The sequence below is a fragment of the Lipotes vexillifer genome, unplaced genomic scaffold (assembly GCF_000442215.2).
Source record: "Lipotes vexillifer unplaced genomic scaffold, Lipotes_vexillifer_v1.1 scaffold123, whole genome shotgun sequence".
Lineage (NCBI taxonomy): Eukaryota > Metazoa > Chordata > Mammalia > Artiodactyla > Lipotidae > Lipotes > Lipotes vexillifer.
This window is the reverse complement of record NW_006783002.1, coordinates 2,154,871-2,165,637: the sequence shown is the minus strand read 5'-3', so window position 1 is coordinate 2,165,637 and position 10,767 is coordinate 2,154,871.

Below are 10,767 nucleotides of genomic sequence, written 5' to 3'. Positions count from 1 at the left end.
CATTAATCTATCACCAGCTCTGAACTCTGCTCATATAAAATTCAAACACACACACATATACATACATAAATATAATGTATGTTTGTGTGTATATACGTATACACACAGACCTTTATACATATACAGGTAAGTATGTATTTTTCTAAAATTTTACAAAGTTATTTGTGAATATAGTTAAATATCCTCCATTGTGGATAGTTAGAACAATATGGAATTTGAGGCTAGAAATAGAAAGTAAAGGTAAAATGAAGAGCAGACCATGATATGGCTTCTTATACTTTCTCAGTGTCTCCATTTCCTTATCTGTAAAATGGGCTGATAATAATAGTACTTACTTCACAGGCTGGCGGAAATGAATGAATGGGCCTGTATAGGTAAAGTGCTAAGGATGGTGCATGACACAAAGAATGTTAGAAGGAAATTAGTATTTGTGGTGATTACTATAATTTTGATTAGTTTCTTAGAAAAAAATCCCAGAATGAAATTGCTGTATGTTGTATTTTCCATATATTTTAACAACATTCTTTCCAGAAAGGTTGTATTAATTTGAACTTCCATTAGGTGCATTTGAGAATGTTTAATAAGTGACAGTCTCTTTAATATCCTATATTGTCTTTTTATCTCAGCTTTATAAATGAAAATCATAATTATTTTAAACTATAGTTTTTTATTGTTTATCAAGTTGATATATTTAATTTATTGGCCACTAATAAAATGATTTTTCATTTATAAATTGCTGTTCCATGTCTGCCCATTTTTCTATGGGAGTATAAAGATTTTCCAAAGATTTTCCTGTGTTATTCACATCAAAAGTTTAATTATTATGTATGATGAGATGTTTCCATTTTTGAGTTTGTTTTATTTATAGAAGTTTTGAATGTGAAGAAAAGTATACATATTAAACAGTCAGATCAACCAGTATTTCCTTTATTGTTTCTTCCTTTGGTATTATAACTGACCTTATCACTCTTGATATTATAGAACTATAACTTCTTTATATTCTAAAGTATTTGAGGGCTTTATTTTTCACATATTTTTATCCAAAAATTTTTATGATGTATAAAATTCAACTTTCGACTTTCTTTCAAAGTTTTATAAATCCATATATTGACAATTCTATTCTTTCCTGCTTGATTTAAAATGTTACCTTTATCACATATTAGACCTCTAAATATAATTTTCTTTTTAACTCTCTGTTGAGTTTTATTACTATGCCAGTGAAATCCTTGTTCTCCTTACCTTTGCTCTGTTTTCAAAGCTCTTGTAACTTATGTACAGAGCGGTACGTGCTAACTCTAAAGGCTGAAGTGCAATGACTGGCTAGCATGGTCTCACTAGAACTTTTAAAAGCTCTTCACTTAATTGTGAGGAGGCATATGTTATTTTTTTGTTTTGTTTTATAAATTTTATTTATTTATTTATTTTTGGCTGTGTTGGGTCTTCGCTTCTGTGCGTGGGCTTTCTCTAGTTGCGGCGAGTGGGGGCCACTCTTCATCGCGGTGTGCGGGCCTCTCACTGTCGCGGCCTCTCTTGTTGCAGAGCACAGGCTCCAGATGTGCAGGCTCAGTAGCTGTGGCTCAGGGGCCTAGTTGCTCTGCAGCATGTGGGATCCTCCCAGACCAAGGCTCGAATCCGTGTCCCCTGCATTGGCAGGCAGATTCTCAACCACTGTGCCACCAGGGAAGCCTGGCATATGGTTTTTGAGGTGTTTTTGGTTTTATTTTTGCCATTGCTTTGATTTTGGTCTTATTTTTTCCCCCTGAAAATAAATATCCATCTAAGTTAGCAAATTACGATTGAGTCTTGGAAAATAGGGGGATTGACTCACAACATCTGTGATGATATGCTTCTAACTTATGTTATTCATATATTTAATGTTTTAATTGCGTGGTAGAATATTTTCTGTGTAAAGTAGATATTTCATCTCAATAGAGTTTTTTTTTTCTTCCCTCAGTAGATATTTTAAGCTAAAAATATACTTTTATATTTGGCTAAAGAGAGATAATTAAAACTTTCTTTAAAAAAGCAATATGTTAAAAAGAATTCTATTTTACAGACTCACAAATTATCATTTCTTATCTCTGTGAATTAGTCTTAGAAGCTTCTAATTTAATTAATCCTTAACCAAGTATAATACCACACGGTGATATTTTGTGTATCTGCCAGTGTTCATGGATTTAATTATGGATTTGCAGACAGATTTAGATACATCATCTCCAGCTTACCTATCCCTCTTTTAGGTTTAAGGTAAGTGACATTTTAGTTAATTTAAATGTCTTATATTGATCTTCATTTGTTTGTGTAGTGTGTCTGTGTTCATGTATGTGTTTTTGCACACTTATTCTTTCTTTCAAGTTACCTAGAACACCTGAAATATTTTTTGGGATGAAATATTTTTGGGGATGGGGTAAATAAATCTATGTGAGGTAATAGAAAGAGATTGGGTCTGGAAATTGAGACCTGTTCTCCACTTTATCTACTCTCTCTTTCTGGGATTCATTTTCTTGAAATGTAGATATATTAGATACCTAGGACCACTTCAAATTCTAATATACTATAATTCTAAATTTAATAATCATGAAATTTATTTCAGAAGGAAAATCATTGTTACATTCTTGACTATTTATGTCTTTCATATCTAGATCTGAGTTCTAGAACTCTTGAACAAACTTTATCTTGGTCATTTGCCTTTCCAGGCACTACGAACTTTAGAAATGTGAGTTGGGACTTTTGATGATGAGTAGGTACAAAATATTACGGAAACCTGAAAAAACAAACAAACAAACAAACAATATATATATATATATCTCCAAAATGTATGTGCAACACATTATATGACTAAAAGGAACATTTTCAAAATTGGAAAAAGAAGATATATTTATTATTGTTACAAGCTACATACATAATAAATTATTTAAAAAAAATTTAAATGAAAGCTAAAGTTTTAAAGTATAGTTACTATCACCACTTAATTGGGGAAATTATTTTTGTATAGTTTGTTCTGCTCTAAATTAAGAAAGAAAATCTCTTCTAGATGAAATGATTGTAGGGGTTGAATGAAACAGCACATATAAAGCTCCAAGCATGGGTTTTGGCACAGAAGAATGGTACTTCTTACTTTATTCTTTATCTCTGCAACTTTTCATTAAGGAACATTTCAAAAGTATACAAAAGAGACCTAAGAGAATAATCACCCCCATGTGTCCATCATCCAGCTTCAACAAGAGTCAAGTCATTTTGTCCCCTACTCATTTAGCATTATTTTGAAGTAAATCCCAAACGTCATAACAATTTATCTGTAAATCGTTAAGTATGTCTCTGAACAATGTCTTCTTTATATAAAGACGACCCAAATAATATTATCACATCCAATTAGTAATGATTTATTGGCAGTTGATCCAATCAGATGCAAACCCAGTTCTGCACACTAGAGGAGAAAATAAGAGCAGAAGATGATCATAAGTAATAAATCTCTATTTTCTTTTTTTTTAACATCTTTATTGGAGTATAATTGCTTAAATATGTATTTTCTTATGTGTGTGTGTGTGTATATATATATATATATATATATATATATATATGTTTTGTTTTCTTTCTGTTTTATAATTTTTAAAAATGGGACATGGTACCTGAATCCCAGAGCAGTCAAATGGTTAGGTCAGTTATGAGCCTAGAGCAAAAGTACTCACTTTGTGACACTCAGTTCAGTCCCTTCCTTATTTCACTCTAACACTTACATTTTAGGAACTGATCAATTTCCCACTGTACAGTGGAAAACACACTATTTGTAATAGTTACATTTTGTAAAGTAGCCATGAACACTGAATTAGTGAACACTGAACCATTGTTCCTAAAGGAAATACAGGATTAGGTTCCTGCAAGCCTCTGGTCACAACATTTTTTGCTAAGTGATCAATACCTAACCTTGTTTTATGTGTGTTTCTGTTTAAAGACATCTTATCTAATACACACATTTGTTGATTAACTAACATTTACCTCATGGCCAGGAGCACTATAATTCATGCCTGAATAAAGCTTCTCTGCTACATGTATTTTCTCCAGAAGGCACATCTCAGCTTTCTTGCCCTTAGGGACACTAGCTAGCACTTAAGCACTGCCCTTGGGACCCATTTTAGACAGTGAAATCACCTACAGAAAATCACATAAAGGTCAAAAATGTAGCACTAAATGTGCCAGGCAAAAGACACTTGTGTACAGTGCGAGAGCTGAAATGAGAAGGAAGAGCACCACCTTGTTTGACCTTAGCTGGGAACTCATGTGTCATACAACTCAAATGTTTCGCTGTTCCACACATGTACGTGAAAGCCCCAAATTATTAATTTTGGGGTTGCAAATACACTTTAGTAAGCAGGCAAATTTGCAAAAATGGAATCCTTGAATAATGAAGATTGATTTTACATACATTTATATATAGATATACATTTAGAACTTAAAAATTAACCTTAGAGAATAATAATAAATAATAGATTAAGGAACTTAAGGGGCAAAGTAGGGGAAAAGTACATGGCAGAATGACAATAGATAATCTTTCAAAACTGAGCACTGAGGGAAATAAAGTAGGTTGAGATAAACACATCTGGAATTTTTAAGTGGCATCCCTGAGTCTGTTGATGAGGAAGGAGCTGGGATGTCTGGAGCGTGATGTGGTGGAAGAGAGCACAGAACTCTGCTACGTGGCTGTGTCCTGACCTGCCCTGGCATGTATTCATCACAGTAGAGTTATTACTGTGTATGCCTGCAGCTTGCACACTGAAATTGCTCCTTCAGTTCTGCCAAACTAGTATTTCCTAAAGACTGTTCAAAGCTTTCACCAACTTGACTGTCTAAGCTTTTATTTCGTGGATCAGAGTGAACAAGTTATTTTCAGTGGGACCAAGAGAATTTACGTGATAATTCAGAAATTGCTTAGCAGTCAATAAACAGTAGAGAATAAAACAGCTAGTCACTGCAGTAAGGATTTTATTTTTCATGAAGACATTATATCTTTAGGTATGTAATTAAGGATTAAAATGAAACAACCCTTAAACAGGACGGACTAACTTCTGAGAGATAATGCCTGGACTTCACTGTGGAAAAGCCAAACCCACAGTAACTGTAGCCTTTGAAGATACGGACCACGGATATAATCCACTTGACTTATAATGATCTTACAAAGCCATTGGGCCTCATTTTATCTTTAATGTTATTGGAAGAGAAAGCAGTGGCCGTACAAACTGCCCCAGCCCTTAAAACTAACTTTTGAACAGAGCAAAGTTTTGAGGCTGAGGACAGGAAACATGGAGGAAGTGATCCTTAGACTGATGAATTCCAAACGATCTAGCCCTGAAGCTTCTGTTTCATGGGGTGACAACTCGAAAATGTTGAGGATGTCTTTGCTGGAGATCTTCAAAGGCTCTTTCCTTCATTAATCTAATTCTTTGGTCGAGCCATTAATTTTGCTGATAAGAATAAGGGGTATTTTATCTCATAAGAAACTCCACAATCATGAAGCAGCAACTTGATGCGATTAAAACAAGGTCTTTCCATGATAGACTCAGCTGAGGAATTTGGGTAAATGCTAATTCTGTGATTTTCATATTTCAGTGATTTGGCTCTCTTATCAGTTCCCGTTATGCTGACTTTGTTCATGGAAATGAAAAGAAAATGAGGGATTGCAGTTCAAGTTTCCTCTGAATGTGATGGCTGCCTTCTGTGAAAGTCATCTCACTCAAATTTTGCAAACTGACTAGAATCCATAATTATTCATGTCCGAGGCCCACGCTCTTCTGAGGACCCGTGCATGCTCCTTGCCTTTCACTTAGTCAGAGGGAGTCCGTGCTTCTTTTCTTCTATCTCTAAACATTCCCAATAGAGGGAGCTAGTGAACTGCCCAGGTTATTTATGCTTGTTTCTAGAGTATTCTGAGCATGTAAGAGGACTGGAACCATCCCAATGTGATGATATGAGGAGGTGGGACCTTTGGGAGATAATTAGGTTTAGATGAGGTCATGGAAGTTAGAGTCCCCACGATGAGATTAGCTCTCTTATGAAAAAAGGAAGAAACACCAGAGCTTTCTCTCTGTCATATGTGGACATGGCAGGAAGGCAGACATCTGAAAGTCAAGAAGAGAGCTGTAACCCAGAACCAAATCTGCTCCCATCCCATCCCAGTCCCTGCTCCCATCTTTGCATCACCTTCCCATCTATGTGAGTTTAATCTCTCTCTGCCTCTCTCTAGTAAGGACACTAGTGACAATATTAGGACCCATTCATATAATCTAGGATAGTCACTCCATGCCAAGATCCTTAATCACAATGTGTGGAAAGACCTTTTTTCTTATAAGGTAATTTATAGGTTCCAGGGGTTTGGACCAGATATCTTCGAGTGGCCATCATTCAGGCTATTGTACTGTCCTCACTTAATTCCAGCCTATCTCTATTTTGTTGGCTGCCCTTGTCTCTTTTCCCTCCCCTTCTCTCTTCTTAGCAACCTCTTCCAAGGACTGTCTGAGGAAAGCTGAATTCTTCTTCTGTTATACAAAACAAGTGAAATCTCCTCTATCCTTAGTGTCAAAAACCCATCTGTTGAATACTTATCAAAAAGTTCATATGAAAACAAAACAAAACAAGAATAATAAACAAAAACCTATTTAACAGAAACCATGATCTCCCCCAAGTTATTTTTCTATTATGACAAAAGAATTGTATTATTTTACTTAATTATCTCTTAGAAACTCATGACAATTTAAAAATAATTGCAGTATCTTAGTATTCTCATGACAATTCTGAATGAAGTATGTTAGTTTCACTATTTTAAAGATGAGGTAACTGGCCTCAGAAAGATCAGGCGACTGTGCAAGGTGGTACAGCTAGGAAAGGTCAGACCTAGACTTCTAAAGCATTGCTACCTGACTCCAAGGCCTTGTTTTATAACTAAGCTTTACTAGCCCTTGTGATTTAGTTTGCTACTCTGTTACAAGAGACAAACGTATTGTTAGCCATATATTACTTGCAATGTTAAATGAAGTAAGTCAGATAAAAGGACTCTTTAGCATAAATTATAAAACTTTATGCTGAAGTGACCATGATTACCTTCATGATCACCACCAATGCCACCATCCCTGCTACCACCACCACTATCATTAATAGCACTTCCTTATTATCATCACTACCATCACCATCGTCACTATCATCACCATCATCGCTATCATCACCATCGTCTCCACAATGACTATTACCACCATTACCACCAGCTCCATCATCACTCTCACCACTGCTGTCGTTATCGTGACCACTACTAGTAACACTGCTGGTACCATGAGTACTAGTACCACTAATGTTACTACTACCATTATCTCTAGTGGTATGTTGGAACTGGCTCATACCAGCTCATGAAGTATGACTTGAAATATGACTGTTATCCTCTCTTCTTAACTGTGCATTCACTGATATCACAGTGGTAGCTCAAAATAGACCATGGTAGGGGTATTTATCCCATGAAATTTAGTGAATACTGCAAACCAGTGATGTTTGTCTTCTAGCACACCAAGAATCCCCACAACCACCACTACTACTATCACCAATACTACCATCATTACTGCCACCATCATCACCCCCCCACCCTAACTACCACCATCATCTCATTCTCAGTGCCATCTATGCATTGTTAATATCACCATCTAAAAGATTAAATTTTTAAAACATATGTTTTGCAAATGAATCAGCATGTGGTTGTGGTAATCATTTAGGTGCTTATGCATAAGGAAGTAATGTAAATGTTGGCCTTGATTCATAAGCCCTGTGTGAGAGCATTATGGAACATGGGATGGGGGGAGGGGCCGACGGGGCAAGTTTCAAGCTTAGCATCCTTCTTGGCTGTAAAACATGCGGTGAGGTTTGCTGGATTTATAAAACAGGCAAAGTCTATCCACACCAAATCCATTAAAACAATCCTGCTGGTACTCTATTATTTTCACATGAGTTAAGCTGCAGATTCCTTGAAATACATTCATCTCTGGGAATAGGAGAGAACGATGAGTAAAGCTGACAAGTCTATAGGCCAGGGGAGGGTTGAGGCATGAGTAAGGAAACTCCTCTTTTCTTACAGTATTGGACTGGGCTAAGAAGTGAGTTGATTGTGGCTTTAGGATGCTGCAAATGAAATTTCTTCAGTCTTTCCTTAGAGAGAAAAGGGAATAGAAAGCAAAGAAGAGGTTACATAATATTTGCTAAACACTTATGAACTCTGTCTTTATAACAACACTGTATGAATGATATTATTTACATCTTACTAATAAATGGACTGCAGCTAAGAGAAGTAAAGTTATTATACATGGCGTGGTGTGGTTTTCTGGTTGAAACTCTGCTTTCCTACTGCATCTTACTACCTCATAGACAAGAGGAATGAGGATATCCAGTAAGACTTAACAGGTACAAAAAACAGTGTGATCTTTTCATTTGTATCTCTTTATATTATCAAAGCAAACTTGTAAATTATGCATTATCTTTATTTTACAGTTCAGAAAATGGAGATTTAAAGAAATTAAGTTACTTGTCCAAAGAAAATCAGCTGATAAGAGCCAGAATCAGGATCCAAATTCATAGTGCAGTATTCTAAACCTCTTCTTCTTACCCCAGACTTTGGGGATGATAGTACATGTACCTTTAGGAAGAATTTAGTCATACTCTTTTATGAGATGATGTAAAATGTCCTTTGCTCAGCAGCCACCTAATGCTTCTATTTTCATTTTATTGACAGTTTTCTTTGTTTAGGTTTGTTTTGTTTGTTTATTTCTTTCATTAATTGCTTGAGCTAATATCAATTTCTGTTGTGAGAGTGCCTTTCAGGTTGCTTATTGAATAACACCCTCCTTGCAGATTGCCTGCACTTAATCCAATCTATTTGAAATCTGGAGCTTTATTCATTATTGTGCACATTAAGATAAATTAATTAGTTGACCTTTTGGGGTTCTTTTAAGACAATGTCATTTATTGTCCTAATTATTTAGGTCTTCCTCACCCTCTTTTAAAGCCACGTATTGATTCTAATTACTGTTCCTTATGTGACTATTGTCTAATGTCTTGATAAATGCAATCTCATGACCATTTATCTTGAATTTTCTCTGTTTACCTAAAGCAAGTATTTTTAAGTGACTCATCTTCCCTTTAATCAGCTGTCACCTTTTGTATAATGCCAGTAGGAGAAATAAACTGACAGTAATCTCATGGCAAGAGGCACTAGAAACAATTTAATCCTAGACTAAGGAATTCCCAGTTGCTTCTAATGTGCATGCAAGATGAGGTTTAACAAGAACTCTCTTTTTCCTATACCCTCCGTATTTCTTCAGTTTATTCCTTTTCCTCTACTTTTACTGTGCCTGACTTTGAGAGACTCTTACTTTCCTTCACGTGGAGTCCTCATTATTACTTAATAGGGTCTTCATGTGCATTTGTATTCGGTCAGATTTACAGCATGACCAAGCTGTATGTTCAGTCTTGAACCTTCTCTGTGAAAGAGAAGGAAATGGTGATGTAACTGGAATGAATGCTTGCGTTACTTCTTCCTGTACCATTTACAGTTACTTAGATGCCAACTGTTCTGACTTAGGCGCTGTCCTCTGTGCAGAAGAAACAGAGATGCTATCACAGAGAGTATGACAGATACATAAACAGTACTTCATTACAGTGTAACCAGCACTAAAACCATTCAAATTAGTTGTTTTATAAAGACAGATGTCAAGTGAGGGCTAATTTACTTTGTCAGTTTTTGGAGTGTCATGCATATGGGAGGGTTTAGGAGGCTAATAAGCCAAATTTTTAGATCCTTTCTGATTCTTAAAGGATACAGTCATTAACCAGGTAGAAAAGGGCAAGAGAGGAAGGAAAATTAATTCTAGAGCATTTTATGTATGTGATATTATTTAATTTTCACACTGACCCTATTAAATAGACATCAGTTATTACAACTTGAAACCAAAAACCAAGGGTCAAAGAAGCTAAGTAATTTGCCCACAGTTGTCAGTTAGTAAATGGTCAAGCAATAATTTAATGCTGTATTGGTTTGTTAAAAACAAGATAATAGGCCCAATTTGCAGCAACATGGATGGACCTGGAGATTACCATACTAAGTGAAGTAAGTCAGAGAAAGACAAATATCATACAATATTGCTTATATGCAGAATCTAAAAAAATGATACAAATGAACTTATTTACAAAACAGAAACAGACTCACAGACTGAGAGGACGAATTTATGATTACCAGAAGGGAAGGGTGGGGGGGCAGGGAAAGATTGGGACTGACATGTACACACTGCTATATTTAAAATAGGTGACCAGGGCTTCCCTGGTGGCGCAGTGGTTGAGAGTCCGCCTGCCGATGCAGGGGAGGCGGGTTCGTGCCCCGGTCCGGGAAGATCCCACATGCCGCGGAGCGGCTGGGCCCGTGAGCCATGGCCACTGAGCCTGCGCGTCCAGAGCCTGTGCTCCGCAATGGGAGAGGCCACAACAGTGAGAGGCCCGCGTACTACAAAAAAATAAAAATAAAAAAAAATAAAATAAAATAGGTGACCAACAAGGACCTACTGTAGAGAACAGGGAACTGTGCTCATACTCTGTAATAACCTAAATGGGAAAAGAATTTGAAAAAGAATAGATACATGTATAGGTATAACTGAATCATTAACACAACATTGTTAATCAACTATACTCCAATATGAAATGAAAATTTTAAAACAAGGGCATCCCTGGTGGCACAGTGGTTGAGAGTCC